The sequence below is a fragment of the Danio aesculapii genome, chromosome 14 (genome assembly GCF_903798145.1).
Source record: "Danio aesculapii chromosome 14, fDanAes4.1, whole genome shotgun sequence".
Taxonomy (NCBI): Eukaryota; Metazoa; Chordata; class Actinopteri; order Cypriniformes; family Danionidae; genus Danio; species Danio aesculapii.
This window is the reverse complement of record NC_079448.1, coordinates 4,818,439-4,826,882: the sequence shown is the minus strand read 5'-3', so window position 1 is coordinate 4,826,882 and position 8,444 is coordinate 4,818,439. Positions and strand designations below refer to the sequence as shown.

The window sequence follows — 8,444 nt, the reverse complement described above, 5'->3', positions numbered from 1 at the left end:
AGACGGCTCGTGCTCTCGCAGATGCACCTCAGAATCGGCGACGTGTGGAAGATACTTTAAAGAGAATAAAGGTTTACAAAAGTTTTAGTACACAAACAGTTTCTATAAAGCCTGCATAATAAAACAGGAGCAAAAACGTAAGGTCGAGTTTCAGAAACGGGAAACATGCGCCTTGTTTGTCAAGAATTCAAAATAAAAGTCCCGGAATTTATTGTAGCTGGCCTCACTACTAGTAAAATCAATATTTTCTAATTGCTTTTAAGCTTACTTTCCCCAATTGCTTGAAAGGCAATGATGAAACTGTAAAAAAATTCTTGGAGAAAAAAACCCATTTTACTTTAAAGATATCATGTGTCCAACGTTCATGTTATTTTATGTCAAGTGTTCACAATTTTTGTACTATTATTTATTTTGCAGTGCAAGACCTTTTGAACATGTATAAAGAGGAGATTAGAGAGGCATGGCAATGAAAAAGACATCTGGTTTTCTATGTTATAATCTTAGAACAAGACATTTTATAGTGTAAAAAATCAATTTTACATTACATTACTATGTCTGTGCTGAAGTGCATGACCTTCCTCTTAGATGCATCAAATGACTTCTGTAAAATGTAATTTATTAACCGTATAAAAATTGACACCATGTGAAATACTAAAATTATATAAAACCTTTTGTTTTATTGACAGAAGGGGCTTTAGCTGCATTTTTGTTGACCTCAGGGTTTCTGCAGGTTTTATGAAGGCAAATAAGTTTAAGATTACTTAAAAAGACCAAGTAAATATAATATTTGTGAAAAAAAGCTAAATGAAGCAACAAAACTAAATGTCTTGCTTCAGTAATGTATTTAAGCTTGAAAATAAAACGAGGAAATTGATCTAATTGGATTTGCATTGTAAACCTTTGATTAAAGTTAAAAAGTCCTTACTTTATATTTCATGTTTTAAGATTTTAGTTATTTTACTCCCCAAATGTTTTACAATTTTTCGCACAGAAATATCTATCCTGTGAAATTTGTAGTTTAAAAAAATCCCAGTATTCTTTTTTATTCATTTTTAGGATTTCACAGTATTTCCTATATTATAAATAATAATAAAGAAATAATATAAAGAAAGCCCTATTTGTTTTAGTTTGGCTGAAATAAAAGCAAGTTGTTCATTGCCTACAGCAGTGTTTCCCAACCCTGTTCCTGAAGGCACACTAACATTCCACATTTTCAACCTCTCCCTAATCAAACACACCTGAATCATCTTATCATAACATCAGAAGAGACTCCAAAACCTGAAATGAATTGGTCAGATAATGGAGACATCCAAAATATGTACTGTTGGTGTGCCTCCAGGAACATGGTTGGGAAACACTGGCCTACAGAACAAACTACTGTCCAATAACTTGCCTAGTTTTCCTAACTTGCCTTAATTAACCTAGTTATGTTTTTAAATTGGTTGGCGCAGTAGGTAGTGCTGTCCCCTCACAGCAAGAAGGTCTGGGTCAGCTGGTGTTTCTTTGTGGAGTTTGCATGTTCTCCCTGCGTTCGTGTGGGTTTCCTCTGGGTGCTCCGGTTTCTCCCAAAGACATGCGGTACAGGTGAATTGGGTAGGCTAAACTGTCCGTAGTGTATGTGTGTGAATGCAGGAGTGTGTGGATGTTTCCAAGGGATGGGTTGAGGCTGGAAGAGCATCCGCTGTGTAAAACATGTGCTAGATGAGTTGGCGGTTCATTCCGCTGTGGCGACCCCGAATTAATAAAGGGACTAATCCGAAAAGAAAATGAATGAATGAATGTTTTTAAATTGCACTTTAATCTGATAGTATCTTACAAAATAAGTAGCAAAATATTATGTACTTCATGTCAAAGACAAAATAAATTCGTTAGTAGAAATTAGTTATTAAAGCTATTATGTTTAAAAATGTGTTGACTCTCCTTTAAACATCACTCATATTACATAATTTTAAAGAGCCCATATTATGGGTTTTTGAAAATGCCCTTCCATGTAGTGTGTAACACAGCTCTAAGTGAAGTGAAATATCCAGCTAAGGCTTAAATCTGTAAGTGTACAGTGTTTAAAATTATTGATTCATCTATAAAAGAGTCGACTCATAGTGCTTCAAACGAGTCGTCTTAATAACGCGTCATTAGGTGTTTCATGATGACGCGGCCACGAAACACAAGCCTCGCCAGTAGTTACGCGCGCAAACCAGGGAGATTTGAAACCTGCGGCCCCGCCCACTAACACAGAAAAAACACTAGACACACACACACAGACGCCGCCGGTCGAATGAAGTCACGCTGTGCTCAGATGGATAATACTGACAGTCTCTACCCAAAGATGAGTTGTGAACTGTGAAGAGTCAGTGGTTGAGGTTTATACACTAGTGTAAGTAAGTGCGATTAAAATTGTTGCCTCCTTTACTCTAGCTTGCAAATTATGTATTTATTGTGTTTTGTTACTTGTTAACCTGGTACAGTACACGCGGTTACTCTATATATTCTCTTATCGCATGTAAGCCACGTTAAAAACGCGACGCGTGCCGCTTTGTTTACGGATTTAACGTTAAATGCTCTTGTGAGCTCGCGTTCCACTGCCGTTTGTCGTTGCTATGGCCATCGTAAGCTAGGAGACAGGAGACTCGTGTCGATCTCCCTAGTTCTGAGGAGGAACGTGATGTGTGTGTGTGTGAAAGAGAGAAAAAGAGCAGGTCGAGTGTGTGACGCCTAGGGGCTAGGAGACTCGCGTCGCTCTCCCTAGTTCTTCTGAGGAGCGTTGTGTGTGTGTGTGTGTGTGTGTGAGAGAGAGAGAGAGAAAAAGAGCAGGTAAAGTGGCTAGGAGACTCGCGTCGATCTCCCCAGTTCTTCTGAGGAGGGTTGTGTGTGTGTGTGTGTGAAAAAAGCCTTACACTATGAAGCGTGTGTGCACTGTGACTACTTTTATATAGTTGATTACCAGCTGGGCATTTCACTCTGTCTCGTGCTGAAGCCTGTCACTGTCGACCAATCGCAGCAGGCTGTCATCGGTCCAATCAGCGCAGATTAGCTTCGCGCTGAGGAGGGGGTTGGGAACAAATGAATCGCTGAACGATTCACATGGGAGTCGCTGGTATAATTAGGTAAAAATAAATGCAGATTATAAGACCATCATAGTGTTTTTTGACCTTGCATGCATATTAGACTGTTGTTGGAGACCCTTACAACCTACATATGACCCTATTTCATGTATAATATGGGCTCTTTAAACATAATTACAATTTTACAGGATGGCTAGTAATTTTGACTAACTGTAGCTACCTATAAAGTACAAACATCTATCTTTTAGAAGAGTACCACCTCAGTGACAGCTTTTGTACCTTTATATCTGAGAGTGTAGTGAGAGATTGGTTGATATTTCCTTTAATTTAACACTTTTTTGCTGTAATAATATTTAAAAAAAAATATTATTCAGAATGCTTAACTATTACAAAGAATACACCCAAACAATAGTAAAACGTTTCATGCCAGGACAAAGCTTGTGAAAATATGCATGCAAATTAAGCTTCAAACTCACTGCATAATATATAATGTCACAGCTGAACCATGGGATATAACTTTTGAGGGTCAGGCCATGGCCATGTGATGAGCTGAAAGAAACAGACTTTTCTCCAAACTTCTCTCATGAAAAACACAAAAAAATAAGCAAACATCTGATATCAAAGGAAAAAAATATCAAAAAAGGTCATGTTTTACCTCAGGGGGGTGAGCTGGACATGTGCTGGACCATGCTACTGCACTGTCATAATATGTCACCATCAAAGCAGTCATAAGAGCACGCTTTAATAGCTCAGTAAAGTTGGTTTTACAGTAGATTTAATATTCGCCGGACATTCGGGCACACAATTTTAGGGATCATCTGCGAATTACATCAACAGAATCAAAACGCACAGCAACGCAAAGCAGAAAAAATATTTCAAGAAGATTCCAGTAAATGGTTAGAGGCCAGACTGATTTACTACAGGTAGCCAGGCTACTATACCTCTAAGTCTTAAATATGCAATATCTCTTGTCATAAGCATACAGTACACATCAGCTACAGCACCTAAATGTTATTTACTCACATTTCCTCCTTCATTTATGTATACATCACACAAATATATAGGAAAAGGTATTTACAGTATTTCACCTAGATGTAAGCTTCTCATTCTAATGTGTGCTCACATTTCTATGGACTTCCTACAGAAGATATTTCCCAATATTTCATTAATATATGTACAGTACACAAACACTAGGAAAACGGTAATTCAACCAACTGTAATTTTCTCACTCAACAGATTCCCAGAGGCCAAACTATCTTACTACAGGTCAGATTTTACCTATATTTTCATTCATATTTGTATTTCTCTTCAATATTTGTGTACTGTAAAATTATAAATGAAAATATGGATAAAATCTCACCTGTAGTAAGTCAGTGGGGCCTATTCGAATGTACTACACCCTTTAAAATCACAAAGTTACAGTAGGGTGATTTACTGTAAATATTTTTCTTCAATATTTGTATACTGTACAAATATAAATGCAAATATGGGTAAAATCTCTGTAGTAAGTCAGTTTACTCCATAGAATTGTGAGCACACATTAGAATGAGAAGCTTACATCTAGGTGAAATGGTAAATACCTTTTCCTTTATATTTGTGTGATTTATACATAAATGAAGGGGGAGATGTGAGAAAATAAGGTGCTGTAGCTGATGTGTACTGTATGCTTATTACCAGAGATGTTGCCTATTTCTGTTTTGTATGTACCGTATACTTAAAGGTATAGTAGCCTGGCTACCTGTAGTAAATCAGTCTGGCCTCTAACCCTTAACTGGAGTTTTCTAGAAACATTTTTCCCGCTTTGCGTTGCTGTGAATATCAAACTTTAAACCAACTTTACCGAGCTCACATTAATCTGTATTCACGTTAAATGCACTGTAACTATATCTAGGCCTATTAATTAACACTTTTTAGTAGTTTGAAACAATATATGAGTTGGTTATATCGCTGAATAGACTGTAAGGTTTATCAGCCGCACGACGCAAAGTTTAGCACTGAATGGCTTTATTCTGTGAAAACAATTGTCCTAGGCTTACTTACCGCTTATTACACGGCTACTTGCTACAAAACATATACATTTGACACAAAACACTGCTCTGAGCCGTAGTAGTTTATCAATTCTGAAACTAAACGCAAACCTACCTGACAGAAACGAGTCCAGCAGAATGAAACGTAAACCTGCTCGATATTCATTCACAAGATGGCGCCAAACAGTAGAAAACGCAGCTTGACAAACAAGCTGATATATATTAATGCGGATGAGAGTATTTGGATGTGAACAAATTCACTGACGTTCAAAATGATTTAAAGCTACCGGATGGCCCTGTGTTATTCAGACGTTGTTGTCTCGGGATAACAACATACCTTGGATTTTCGCAACTGACCAATCAGAATATTGAGTATCCCAGACAGCCATGTAGCCTAATGTCAAATAACAACAGAAAAAGTACTAGCAGGCTTTTTGTAGGCTACTAAAATGTACACCAATGCAGACAATATATCACTTTAAACTATTAAAGAGGTCAGCAAAAGTCACTTTTTTAAACTTACACATATAGTCTTTATCATCAAAAATGTTTGGAGGAAAGATCAAGGTATCATACTGTAATTTAAAAAGAATTTAAAAATGCATTCATTTACGGATGAGTTTTACAGCTTCGAAAAGCAAAACAAACACACACTTACGTTCTCCTATACTCGTCTATTTGGGCTAAGGTTTGTTTTTAAAATTTGACTCATTCTGATACAAAACACCCAGTATTTACTCAGAAATCTGCCACACAATGACGAAAAATAGGCTGTAAATGGGGCTTCATGACGATGATGAGGTGTTAGGTGCTCAGAATAAATCAATAACAACACATTTAATTTCTTGAACAGATTTTTATACAAAAACATTACAAATTTCAAATAGAGTCGTAATGCTGTTGTCTTACAATCCAAACATTGCTGGGTTGTCATAACCCAACATTTTATCAGTTAAATTTAAGTAATTCTGAAACATTTTAAAATAATGGTCCATTAATGTATTTACTAACATTAAGTATCAATAATCTTGCAAAGCATTTATTATTCATAGTTCAATATTAACTAATGCATTATTAAAATCCAAAGTTGTGCTTGTTAACATTAGTTAACGTGAGTTAACGTGACCTGACATTGTTGACGTGAACTAACATTATTTACCTAATTACCTTAAATAACATTAACGTTAAGGAAGATGAATAAATGCTGTAATAAATGTATTACTAATTGTATGTTCATGTTAGTAAATACATGAATTAATTGACCATTATTTTAAAGTGTTACCAATTATTCTTCTGCACCTAATGGTTGAGTTTGTCCATATTTGACCCATTGTTGGGTTACAACAACCCAGCATTTTTGTCAAAGTGTACACTAATATGTATATATGTTATATAGTTATTTAATTCTCGGGTTTCTCTCTAAAATCCTTTAATTGATAATAATTCTATAGGAAAATGCATAGCTTAAACCTCTAATGAAAGGAAAATGCAAGCAAAAACAAAGTTGACATAAAACTTCTTAATTGCACATATTTTCACACATCATTTTAGTTTGAGTATAGCCCTGCCAGAGAAATCTCTGATCCTACTTCTATACTGCAGATACATGTCCGTCTAAAACCTGTATAACATACACCATCTACAGATTTTCATATGGCTATACATATAGAATTCACCACAAAAGACTTAATAAAACAATGCAGAATTGAGCTTTGTGAAATTATGATGTGATGACACTCAAATAACCCTTTAACTTCAGGTGACCATTGGCTGTGTCTGAAATTACATACATCCCTACTACATAGTTACACTCTAAAAAATGACAGGTTATTTCATCCCAATTCTGGATGTAATAAGGACTAACCCAACTGTTGTGTTATTTAAAAAAAATCAATAGGGTTAAATTTAACCCAATGTTTGGGTTACTCTATATTTGCCTAATTTGGATTTAAATAACCCAGCATTTCTTAGAGTGTATATACCACAGGTAAAATAAGTATTGAATGCGTCATGATTGCGTCAAGGAGCTGTTGACATGAAATGGACCCTCTGCTGCAATGCTGACACATAGGCATTTGTAGCCCCGCCCTCTTTTGAAAAGAGCACAATCTCATTTGAATTTAAAGCGACAGTGACCAAAACGACACAATTAGGATTAAAGCCTAAAAGGGGCAGTTTTAAAGAGGTATGAAACATTATTTGAGGGATATTTTGAGCTGAAACGTCACATACACACTCTAGGGACATCAGAGACTTATTTTATATCTTGTAAAAAAGGAGCATACATTTAATTTCTAAACAAATTAGTTTTGTTTGCTTTGTATGAAGGGATTACTTTAGCTGTTACTGACATCTAGAGAGAATTTCAGGTCAACAGAACCTTTAGAAATATGTTTTCTAAGAAAAATGGAACACATTCAATACTTATTATATAGTCTAGAGCAGTGTTTCTCAACCCTGTCCCTGAAGGCACACCAAAAGTACACATTTTCAACCTTTTCCTATTCAAACACACCTGAATCAACTCAGCAGAAGATCAGAAGAGACTTCAAAACCTGAAGTTAATAGATAAGATAAGGGAGACATCTAAAATACGTACTGTTACTTTTGAAACCATAATAAAATAAAATAAAAGCTTTATTAAAAAAATATATAATAATAATAATAAATAATGAGCCCAATTAGTAAATTTTCCATATAAATCATGTCATATTTTATTTGTTTTGTGTTGTTTTAGAAATTTACATAATAAATCAACCACGATTTATTATATGCAATAGAGACAAAGCTATAAAATAAAATAAAATAATATCTAAATAATTTCATTCATTCATTCATTCATTCATTTATTTTCTTTTTAGCTTAGTCCATTTTCTAAATAATTTATTAATTCATTTTCCTTCAGCTTAGTCCCTTTATTCATCAGGGGTTGTTACAGCAGAATAAACCGCCAACTTATTCTTGCATATGTTTTACACACACACACACACACACACACACACACACACACACACACACACACACACACACACACACACACACACACACACACACACACACACACACACACAGAGAGAGAGAGAGAGAGAGAGAGAGAGAGAGAGAGAGAGAGAAAGAGAGATTCAGCAGTTGGTTAGTGAGACCAGCAGGGGGTCGGATCTCTGGGAAACATCCATACACACTCATTCACACACACACACTATGGTCAATTTAGTTTTTTCAATTTAATTCACCTACACCACATGTCTTTGGACTGTGGGGTAAACCGGAGCACCCGGAGGAAAGCCACACCAACACAGGGAGAACATGCAAACTCCACACAGAAATGCCAACTGAGCCAGCCAAGACTCAAACC

The 8,444-nt window shown here is 35.8% G+C and overlaps 1 protein-coding gene across 1 annotated transcript in view; it reads right to left on the bottom strand.

Moving 5' to 3' along the window:
- Positions 1 to 7,859: 7,859 nt before the first annotated feature.
- Positions 7,860 to 8,444, bottom strand: part of trpc3 (transient receptor potential cation channel, subfamily C, member 3) — a 63,492-nt gene continuing 62,907 nt past the window's right edge. Inside the window, exon 13 of the mRNA XM_056472803.1 lies at positions 7,860 to 8,444. This exon is cut by the window's right edge and continues 2,331 nt beyond it. The gene's annotated coding sequence lies outside the window, so the exon portion shown is untranslated.